General features: G+C 51.1%; 1 protein-coding gene across 1 annotated transcript in view; it reads right to left on the bottom strand.

Annotated features, from left to right (window-relative positions):
- SH3RF3 (SH3 domain containing ring finger 3) overlaps positions 1-12,336 on the bottom strand; it is a 362,137-nt gene that overhangs the window by 30,140 nt on the left and 319,661 nt on the right. The gene's annotated exons all lie outside the window — the stretch shown is intronic.

Genomic DNA, 12,336 nt, shown 5'->3' with positions numbered 1-12,336 from the left:
AATATTATGAAGGATTATATGCCACCAAATTTAATAACCTAGAAGAAATGGATAAGTTCCTAGTAATATATAACCTTCCTAGACTAGATCATGAAGAATTAGAAAATCTAAATAGACCTATCAACAGTGAGAAAATGGAAACAACCATCAAAAACTTCCCAAAAATAAAAGTCCAGGACTAGATGGCTTCACCAGTGAAATTCACCAAATGTTCAAAGCAGATTTGAAACCTACCCTTCTCAAACTCTTCCAAAGAATTCAAGAATGATAATTCCTAGCACATTTTATAAGACCAATGTAACCCTGATACCAAAACTTGGCAAGGATACCACAAAAAAGAAAACTACAGACCAATATCTCTGATTAACACAGATGCAAAAATCCTAAACAAAATACTAGCAAATCATATACAACAATTTATCAAAAAAGAATACATCATGATCAAGTGGGGTTCATTCCAGGGCATAAGGATGGTTCAACATATGCAAATATATCAATGTAATACACCACATTAACAAAACAAAGGATAAAAATTATACAATTTTATCAGTAGATGCAGAAAACACTTGATAAGATACAGCATATTTTTCATTAAAACATTAAATAAAATAGGAATAGAAGAAAAATACCTCAACATAATAAGGGCCATATATGACAAACCCTTAGCCAATATTATTCTCAATGGCAAAAAATTGAAAGCATTTCCTCTAAGATCAGAAACAAGACAAGAATGCCCACTCTCACCACTCTTATTCAATACAGCTCTGGGAGTCCTAGCCAGAGCAATCAGGCAACAGAAAGAAATAAAAGGCATCTAATTTAGGAAAGAAGAAATCAAAATGTTATTTTTTGCAGATGACATGAGTCTGTACATAGAAAACCCTAGAGACTCCACCAAAAAACTATTAGAAACAATAAGCAAATACAACAAAGTTGCAGGATACAAAATCAATGCACGAAAATCCACAACCTTCCTGTATACTAACAAAGAAACTACATAAAAATAAATGAAAACACAAATCCTTTTGTAATTGCAACCAAAAGAATAAAATACCTAGGAATAAACTTAACAAAGAACATGAAAGACTACTGAAAACTAGAAAACAATATTAAAAAAGGTTGAAAAAGACACAACAAAATGGAAAAATATCCTATGTTCATGGATTGGAAGAACAAACATGTTAAAATGGCCATATTATCCAAAGCGATATAAAGATTTAATGCAATCCTCATCAAAATCCTCATGTCATTCTTTACAGAAATAGAACAAAAAAAACATCAGATTTGTATGGAACCACAAAAGACTCCAAATAGCCTAACTAATCCTGAGAAAAATGAATGAAGCCAGAGGTATCACACTACCCATAACCAAATTATACTACAGAGCTGTGATAATCAAAACTGCATGGTATTGGCAGAAAACAGACACACAGATGCATGAAACATAATTGAGAGTCCAGGTGTAAAACCACATGTATATGGGTAGATAATTTTCGACCAAAGAGCAAGAAACACAGAATGGAATAAAGAAAGCCTCTTTAATAAATGGTGTTGGGAAACTGGAAAGCCACATGCCAAAGAATGAAACTAGATTACAGCTTGTCTTCATGTATAAAAATTAATTCCAAATGGATCAAAGACCTAAATATAAGATCTGAAACAATAAATTACTTAGAAGAAAGCATAGGTACTAAACTTATGGACCTTGGTCATAGAGAACATTTTATGAAATTGACCCCAAAAGCAAAGGAGGTAAAGGTAGACATAAATGAATGGGACTATATCAAACTAAAAAGCTTCTGCACAGCAAAAGAAACCAACAACAAAACAAAGAGGCAGCCAACCAACTGGGAGATCATATTTTCAAACAATAGCTCCAACAAAAGTTTAATACCCAAAATATATAAACAACTCATAAAACTCAACACCAAATAAACAAAGAACCCAATTTAAAAATGGGCAGAGGACTTGAACACACAACTCTCCCAAGAAGACATGCAAACAGCCAGCAGATACATGAAAAGATGTTTAACCTCACTAGCATTTAGGGACATGCAAATCAAACTACAAGGAGATACCCCTTACACCTGTTAGAATGGCTGTTATCAAGACAAGTAAAAACAGGTGTGGAGAAAAGGGACCCTCCCCCCTTCACTGCTGGTGGGAATGTAGACTGGCACAACCACTATGGAAAACAGTATGCCAGTTTCTCAAAAAATTAAGAATAGAGCTACCATATGACCCAGCAATCCCTCTCCTGGGTATATCCCTGAGAAACTTGAAAACGTATTCTCAAAGATATATGCACCCCTATGTTCATTGCAGCATTTCTCATGGTGACCAAGACATGTAGCCTACCAACCGTCCTGCAGTAGAGGACTGGACAAAGAGGTGGCGCATGTACACTGTGGAACACTACTGAGCCATAAGAAAAGAGGAAACACTGCCATTGGTGACTACGTGGATGGACCTTGAGGATATCATGCTAAGTGAGGGAAGTCAGTGAGAACCATATGATTTCCCTCACATGTAGGATATGACACCGAAACTCGTGAACACAAACAGCAGTGTGGTGGTTGCCAGAGGGAAGGGAGTGGGGTGAAGGGGACCTACTATGTGGTGATGGAAGATGACCTGACTTAGGGTGGTGGTGCACAATGCAATATGTAGATCTTGTAACACAGAAATCCACACCTGAAACCTATATGGTCTTATTAACCAATGTCAACCCAACAATTTTAATAAAAACATTTAAATAAATAAATACAATAAAATGAAGAATAAAGAGACATTAACTTCATCTGGGCCCCTTGTCGCCCCGAACCTGACGTCTCCAGGGTGCTGCATTCCCATCTCCTCTGAGTTAGGATATCTCCTCTCTTGGAAATCTTGACGTTGTCTATGGCCTCTTTTGCTGCCTTTCTGAGCAGTGGTAGACTCTTCTTTCTAGAACTGCTCCTCGCAGCCTGGGCACACACTCCTAGCCTCTGTCTCTCCGTTCACTGGTAATATCCTCCTGCCTGAAGCTCTGATGTGTGCTTGGCTCTCTGATTCTCTCTGCTGTGGTAGAGGCATCTTTAGTTACAACATCTCAAATGAGCTCTGGGGCTTTAATCTGCAACATTATCCATTCTTTTAAGACAAAAAAATCACAAATAAAACCATCCAAAGACTCCAGAACCTCTAAGATGCAGGACTGGGGAGCCCCCTCCGCCCAGCCCCAGATGAAGACAGCCAGCGGCGGTCATACCTCCTGATCCTGCACCCAGATGCGGGGCCAGGGGACCCCAGGGGACCAAGGGGCAGAGAAGAAGGAAGTGAGGCCAGGACGGGGGCTGGGAGCTCAGTTCTATGCATGATCTGCAGGCCATCACCCTGAAACCCTGCTGCTGTCTTTATCCTGACCCAGACCAGAGGCAGAGCTGAAGGGAGCCCCGGGCTGCCCAGGCACTGCGGTCCACACCCGGACAGAGGCTCCGTTCTCCCACGCCTGCAGGTGATGGCAGCCCGTGCCCAGCCTCTCCCCGGCTTCTTCCCGCATCTGCGTTCACTGTGCAGGTTTTGCCCCTTTCCAGGGGCCTTCCTTTCACAGGAGGGAAGAAAGCCAAGCAGATGAACAAGGAGAGCATTAACCACAGGGCTGGCACTGTGTGTGGCATTTCTGTTTTGATGTACCTGTCCTGGTGGGCTCTGGCTGCCACAACAAAATGCCATGGACTGGGAGCTTCAGTAACAGACAGTTATGTCCTCACATGTCTGAAGCCGGAAGCCAGAGCTCGGCTTGCAGGTGTGGTCAGGTTCCGGCGAGGGCCGTCCCGCCGCAGAGGCTGCCTCCTCACTGTCTCCCACGGCCCCTCACTGCACGTGCGGGGAAACAGACAGGTCTTCTTATGAGGCCCTGCCCCTGTGACTTCATCAAATCCTAATTATCCCTGAAAGGCCCACCTCACGTTGGGAGTAGGGTTTCAACTTATAAGTTTAGGGGGACACAAACATCAGTCCCAAGCAGTCCTCCCATAACAGCCGATCAAGGGATGCAGTTGTTACCCCCTTCACAGCTGGGGAAACGCCCGTTCAGAGAGATGAACCGGGTGCATCAGACCTTGGTCCAGGTCTCTGCAGGCAGACGCCCGGCTTCCTCTGCCAGCCGCAGTGCCCACCGTGCCATGTAGTTGGGGAGTGAGTGGACGGACCGAGAAGGGTGTGTTGTTACCTCACTACTGGCATCACAGTGGCCCCTGGCTGGGTCTTGCTGCCCTCTGCCCTGCACACCGGGCCCGGCTCCAGTCCTGAGGCAGCCCTCGGTGTACGCGGGTCTCCCCAGGCTTCGCTCACTGCCCCTGGCATGACCACACTTCCCAGGCTGCACTGGTCGGAGCTCGCCCGCAGGTCCTCCTCGGACTAAGCTCCACCTTCCCTCCTTCTCTGACAATGCTCTCCGTCCCCAGACTGAGCTACCTGCACACATCACTGTCCACTGAGCACAGGGCGAGCAGACTTCTGCACCCACTTTGCCCGCCGCCCGACGTGATGACTGACAGCATCTGTATGGCTCCCTTTAGGACCGGTCATTAGCCGCCACTGCAGTGAAACTGTCTTCGTGACAGATGTTGGGTCCCGGTCCGGGCAGGGCAACTGGACCATTTCCCCTGGGACCTCTACTCTCGCAGAGGAACGTAAGGCTGGCACCCCAATTCCTCTCCTCACACTGCCCTCCGCGCAGCCTCTCAGACCGTCCAAGGGCGCCCTGGGCTGCAGGCACCCGGCCCCAGCCCAGCCAGGGCCAGCACTCCAGGCACTGAGCCTGGGGGCCTGGCACAGCGGCTTCTGGAGCACGGTCCCGTGGTGTGGTCAGTCCACGTGGTAGGCGAGGCCAAAATCCCGGTGCCTGGGTGGGCGCCTCAAAGGCCACTGCAGGGCGGCCAACCGCTGGCAGGTGGAGGGAAGGAGGGTGAGTGAGAGCTTGTTGGGTGCGCCGGGCAATGACCCCACAGGGGCCGCGATGCTCCTCTGAGGCCCACAGAGCAGACGAAGACCTTGGATGACCAGGGGGAGAGAGGGGATGCCATGCTGTGGTGGGGCAGGGGCGGGGGGCCTGGGTTCTCATCTGCCTTCCACTATTTATCAGGCACGTGCCCGTGAGTACATGGCTCCAATTCCCATGCCTCAGTTTCCTTATCTGTGGAATTGGGGATGACAATAATACCTAACATAGAGGTTATTGTGGGGACCACATGAAATAATACATTATGCCTGACAACTGCGGAGAGCCACATCTGTCTGCTGTCACATGCACACACACACCACACATTTAAACACATACAAAAACACACACACATATATGCACACACACACACACAAATACACACATGCACCCATGCATATACACCACACATTTAAACATATGCAAACACATATATGCACACACATGCACACACATACAATACACACATATACTCATACAGACACATAAATGCAAACACATGTATGCACACATGCATGCACTCACACACATACACACATTCACACATATACATGCACACACATACACACATACATGCATACACATACACACACTCACATAGACAGACAAGCATACACACATGCACCTATACATGCATGCATACACATACATACATACATACACACACTCACACATACATACACACAAACACACATATCCTACACACATACACATCTATACATACATACACATACAGTTACACAGACTCATACACACATCATACATACATTCGCACATATACATAATACATGCCTACACACATACATATGCATACAGTTACGCACATACTTGTAACACATCATACACACATTTGCACATATACATATATGTCTACACACACATACATACAAACATACACATACAGTTGCACACATACAAATATACACATGCACACACTGCATTTTTGATAAACAAATGTGGTATGGAAAAATGAAAGAACATCCCTACTGATTTCTGTGAAAAAGTTTTCAGAAATACTGGAAATATATACAATTGAGAGGCAAAGCATTCAAATAATGAAAGAAAAGAATTCTGTGAGGAAGATGAACTTCAATGTATTATCACTGGGAGAATGAAGTCTCTGGCGTCGTCCATTCTCAGTCAGTGATTTCTGTTCCTCCCACCGTTACCCCATTGTCCGTTCCCGTGCGTATGCCCAGGTTCGTTTTTGTGTAGATTGGAGAAGTCACCGGTTCCACTGTCGTATGACACACGTCCTCAGAGGGCATCGGTGCCTCGCCCGGGGGCACGCTCAGACTTGAGCCCAATCATAGGTCCAGCAGCGGAGTCATGGTGGAGGGGGTCCTCAGGCACTGGTCCCTCAGGCAAACAAGGGCCACCTCCCCCACAAGGGTGCCAGGGCTGCTAAGAAGACTGGGCAGGATTTAGGGGTTCCATGTCCCCAGCTTCATCAGAATCTAACCATATGTCCCATTCCAGTTGTCAGGATTCCATTCTTTCCCAGTGAGTGACCTCACGTTAATAGTGGACAGGCCATGGGGCTGGGCATTCAGCCCCATGGTGACTCGGCCACTCCCAGGCGTTATGAGCATGAGTCACTACAAAAGAAGGTGGTGACGGTGATGGAATTTTGCAGAACAGAATCCAAACTTGACGACATGGGAAGCAAGTGTGCCCAGTGGCTCAGGGCCACGCCGGTGCCACTCGAACGCCCACTGCCACGTCTCCAGCCACGTGCCACGTCCACCTCTGGTGTCCAGGAGCACTGTGTCAGTAGAGAATAAAACCCCTCAGCAACTCTGCTTAGCCACGTAAGCTTTGTCCTGGGGAGGGTCGCGGGACCCCTCCGCTGTTACAGGGCTTCATAGCTAAATTCTTTGCCTTTTCTAGAGTTCAATACTATTTTTAAAATGAATGTTGGTTCAATTCTTTGCAGTTGAAACCCAACTTCTGACTAAAATAGTTTTCTTGGCCAGGGATTCTGAATTTCGTGTTGTGGCCCAGGGGTTGGAGGAGGCTCTAACAGGTAATCTGGCAGGCTGGCTGCAAATGGACCAAAGGGCGACACCCAGTACATGAGGCTGAAATGCAGACCTACTTGGTGTGCTGCGGGGGAAGGTGGCCCTGAGGGACCCTGCGCTGTGAAGGGACAGCGTCCCCACCCCAGGGCTCCGGAGGACACGCTCTCCGAGGAGCACCTTGGAGAAGGGTCTGCGGCCCCTCCTGTCTGTGTGCAGACCTCACAGCGAGACCTGCGGCTGGACGTCACGGGAGTAACTGGATCCTGGTCACCATGCGGGCAGCAGAGTCCGACCGTCCTGCAGAACGGCCGCCCCGCGCAGACCTGTGGCGCTGGGTGAAGGGTCGGGGTGTCCCTACACGTGGCGGGCGGTCTACTCAGTTCTAGCTTGATCTGTACAAGCAGGAGAGCTCCAGGTCCAGTGAACAGACGTCTAACTAGACCCACTGAAACAGTCACAGCCTGTCAACGAATCCCCAGACTCTCTATTTATTTATTTAATCCTCACCCGAGGGCGTTTTTGCACTTATCTTCAGATACAGTGGGAGGGAGAGAGGGGGGAAGAGAAAGAGAGACACATCAATTGGCTGCCACCCACACGACCCCAACCGGGGCCGGGGACGAACTGTAACCGAGGTATGTGCCCTTAGTGGGAACCGAACCCAGGACTCTCTGGTGTGCGGGCTGACGCTCTAACCACTGAGCAAAACAGCCAGGGCCGGACTTACAGCTGACAAGCCCGGAAGCCTTCAGTGGGGAGCAGCCAGGCCCTTCTGAGGAAGGACCCAGCTTCACTGCCGACCATCGATCGGGCACCAGGAGACCGACCGTCACCATGACCTGCCCGTCCACGGGCTCACGGACGTGGGTGATCAACCGCGTTTCAGCTCCGGCGCTTCTCACAGTAAGTTCAGTCGGCCCTGGAACCCGTCCCGTGTTTTCCACCTGAGCAGCCAGAACACAGGACGGGACGAGACGACTCAGCCGCCGGCAGAACCCTCAAGGGCCCCCGGAGGGGTGTGAAGGTTGTTTCGGGGGTCAAGGCCACACGTAAACCAGGACCACCCCTCCGCGCCACCCTGGAGGGGTCAGAGAGGTGGGGAGCCCACCACGCCCTCATCCAGCACCCCATGTGGCCTGCAAAATCAAGAGGCCCCTGGGTGCCGTGTCTCCTTTTTGGTTGTGGGCCGAGCCAGGTGCAACAAGCTCCCCTCAGAAGGGTTATCTCAGCGTGCCCCGAAACAGTGGACCCCCAGAAACGGCACTGGAGCGGAAGGCCCTGAACTTTTGGTGGATCTATTTTTCACTGTCGGACACACACAGGCTGGTGTCCAGTACGCCAGTGCTCACGGGTCCGATCGGTCTGTCATCCATGTGCACCGGTGTGAGTTCCGGTGAAGGGAAGGTGATCAGGATCCCTGGGAACTGAACTGTAACTGGGCTACAGGGTGGACACACGCCAGGAGGCACTGAAGACGTCTCCGGCCTTCCCAGCTGAGAGCAAACTGCACCATGAAAGGGCAGCACTGTGTCCCCTGGACCAGACACTGAACGTGCTCCGCCTTCCCTGCATGCGGGGTTTCCGCCAGAACTGCTCTCCACGGACCCACACGATGACGGGCGCACCAAGGCGGCACCCCCAGGGACCTGCTTCCGACCGGGGCTCACTGCAGGGCAGAGCAGCGAATGGATGGCCCCTGCTCATGGGCCGTACTGGTCTTACCGTGGTCCCTACCGCCCTGGAGCGGCTGGCTTGGGGGACTGGCCAATAAAGAGGCGTTCGCGGTGCTGCTGGGCCGCCGCACCTTGCGGGGTGGGGCCGGCTCTCCGGAGGCTGCTCAGGCTGTGAACCAGCCCACAATGGATGGTCCCCTCTCTCCTAGCCAGAGTCACAGTCCAGGAATCGGGGGGTGAACAGAAACAATGGCATCCTGCACTGCTACCCCTCGTGCCCCAACCGCAACTTTTTCTTAATCCTCACCCGAGGATATTTTTCCTTTTATCTTCAGCTGAAGTGGGAGGGAGGGAGAGACAGACATCGATGTGAGAGACACACATCCACTGGTTGCCTCCTGCACGACCCCCACCAGGGCCGGGATTGAACTGCAGCCGAGGTACATGCCCTTGACCAGAATCGAACCTACAACTCTTTGGTCCTCGGGCCGACGCTCTAACCGCTGAGCCAAACCAGCCAGGGCTCAACTGCAAAATTTTATGCAAAACCTTAGGCTCTGCTAATGTACATGTGTTCATTCCAAAGAACAAATGCTGCTGCCCGGAGACTGAAGACAATGCCCTTGAACTGAAAGTCAGTACTGCTGGGCCCCCTGGACCCTCAACCGCAGGCAGAGGAAGTGCTTCTGTGGTAAGTGCCCCCGGAGGTGGGAGCAGCACCTCGGGGCCCAGGCCAGCCCTCAGCACCCCTCCGCATCCGCAAGCCCTCGGTGAACGTTAACACCACGACAACCCAACTCAGGCAACAGGGACGCAGGCCTCGACCCCGCAGGAGTGAGTGCTGGGCTAGCCGACCGCTACGAAGTGTGACCCGCGGGCGCTGGGGAAGGCGGAGGGACTGCGGACCGAGCTCCAGAGCGAGGCCACCAGGGACACCAGTTACAGAGACAAGAACTGTGACTGCAGTGCTGCTTCGTCCTTACTTCGTTATGAATGTCTGTGTGCACGTATCACATGTACAAATGTCTGTGTTTTCCTCGTTCTCTTACCCCCTCACGTCCCTGGCTTCACAGGACGTCAAGGAAGAGCGGGGACCGCCTGACAACGAGGCTGCTCTCCTGGGAGACGGCTGGCATCTCCGCCGGGCTCCGGCCGCTGCGGCCCTAGGCTTCCCTGCTGTCCTCCTTCGGGGACCCAGGGGGTTTACAGAGACGGGTACGATGCCAGCCTGACAAGGGTTGGACTGTGCTGTTTTTTCTTTTTATCCTCACCCAAGCACATTTTTGTACCTATCTTCAGATAGAGCGGGAGGGCGAGAGGGAGGAAGAGAGAGATACACATCAATGTGAGAGAGATACATCGACTGGCCGCCGCTCACAGGACCCCAACATGGGTTGGGGACAAACTGCAACTGAGGCACGTGCCCTTAGTGGGAACCGAACCCGGGTCTCTCTGGTCCGCGAGCCGACACTCTAACCGCTGAGCCCAACTGGCCGGGGTGTGGATGACTAATTCCGTGTCAGCTCGGCGAGGCTCCATGCCCGCGGTCTGCAGACATCAGTCAGACACTCCTGAGGAGGTGCCCACGTTCCACGGCTGGTGCTTTAAGACCACATGGAGCGTGAGCCTCGGAACCGCGGTGGGCCTCCTGCGTCTGTCCCAGGCCTCAAGAGCACCCTGCGTCTCCCGACTCGCCTGCCCCGCGGATGTCCGCTCGCCAGCCTCCGTCGCCCTCGCGCGAGTCCGTAAGTGCCGTTTATGTCTGTGTCTCCACCTGGTCCTGGGCCTCTGGGAACCCGAGCGGACGCCGACCCACACAGTGACGCGCTTCTCAGTAGTTATCAGAGCACATTATCCCCATTTTAACACCAAACCCACCGCAGGAGCGTCTAAGGGGACAGAACGCGAAAGGAAGAAAACAAGAGTCCCACGGCGTTTATCCTCAGCTGCGGCGGGAGGGACAGACGTCTCGCCACCACTGCTGGTCGGACAGAGATCCTCAAGCCGGAACACCTTCCTGGCACTGACCATTAGTTCTACTTGAGGTAATGGACAGAGTGTGAATTCTCCAAAAGATTAACTTGACTCTGCGACTTGGAAATGTGTCCTGTAATGTACTAAGTCATGACCCGGAGGGAATCACTAAGCACGTGAACACCAGGGAGCGAGGGAAGCCTGGCCCTCCCCGGAGGGAGCGAGGCTGACCCGCCCACGCCCACGCCCCGCCCGGGGGCTCGCGAGCAGGGTGCACCCAGCGACACCTGCTCCTTCCGGGCCTCCTCCAGCGGTGACGGGCAGCACACGGTTCTCGACCACGCTCACGCGCTTGCCTCCTGGGAAGGGCAGCCGCCCAGCCTGCAGGCTCCGCTCTGGCTGATTCATGGGGTGTGTACATGTTTCTCTGAAGTGACTCCATTGGCTGAGAGCTTCTGGACGGGGAAGGCTGGAAACCAACATCCCAGGCGTTATGAGCATGAGTCAGTGCAAAAGAAGGTGGTGACGGTGATGGAATTTTGCAGAACAGAATCCAAACCTGATGATGTGGGAAGCAAGTGTGCCCAGTGGCTCAGGGCCACGCCGGTGCCACTCGAACGCCCACTGCCCACGTCCCCAGCCTCGTGTCACGTCCACCTCTGGTGTCCAGGAGCACTGTGTCAGTAGAGAATAAAACCCCTCAGCAACTCTGCTTAGCCACGTAAGCTTTGTCCTGGGGAGGGTCGCGGGACCCCTCCGCTGTTACAGGGCTTCATAGCTAAATTCTTTGCCTTTTCTAGAGTTCAATACTATTTTTAAAATGAATGTTGGTTCAATTCTTTGCAGTTGAAACCCAACTTCTGACTAAAATAGTTTTCTTGACCAAAGGTCAGATACGAAGCTAATACATAAAAACACCTTCTACTCGGTGTTTCTCGGCGGAGGTGGAGACAAGGGAGCCAGGAAAGAGCGGCACGGCTGAGGGCGACCAAGCTGCACAGTCCGAGCCATGTGCCCGCCGAGTAGCCTACATCTCTCAATTTGGCAACATTGTGTCTTTTTTTCCTAACTGTAAAATCAATCCCCTTTTAATTTTTTTATTTTATTTTATTTTTTATCCTTACCCGAGGACATTTTTCCATTTTTTTTGTTCAGATAGAGTGGGAGGGAGAGAGAGAGAGAGAAACATCGATGTGAAAGGGACACATCGAGTGGCTGCCACCCACATGACCCAACCAGGGCCGGGGACAAACTGCAACCGAGGTACATGCCCTTAGCGGGAACCGAACCCGGGTCTCTCTGGACCACAGGCCGACGCTCTAACCGCTGAGGCAAACCAGCCAGAGCCCCTTTTAATCTTTTGTTAGAAGCATGGAGGATATAATGTTTACGTCTGTATATATTATATCATTTTTGTGGGATCTGGCCTTCAAAGAACTATCAATATTAATGATGATTTCTAATATTTTGGTTCCAAATACGATGCTAAGCATGTATGACATTAACCAATGGGGACATTAACCATCCCCCAAACTCGGGATGGTAGACACTATCATCCCCATTTTACAGATGAAGAAACAGACACAGGATGGCAAAGGAGGCTGCCCAAGTCGCAGAGCTGGTCAGCGGAAGAGCCCTGATCTACACCCGGCGGCCAAGCCCCGGACCCTCCTCTGTGCTAATC

Source organism: Molossus molossus, unplaced genomic scaffold (genome assembly GCF_014108415.1).
Source record: "Molossus molossus isolate mMolMol1 unplaced genomic scaffold, mMolMol1.p scaffold_m16_p_12, whole genome shotgun sequence".
Taxonomy (NCBI): domain Eukaryota; kingdom Metazoa; phylum Chordata; class Mammalia; order Chiroptera; family Molossidae; genus Molossus; species Molossus molossus.
Note: the sequence above shows the minus strand (reverse complement) of the source record. Positions and strands in the feature narration are given on the sequence as shown.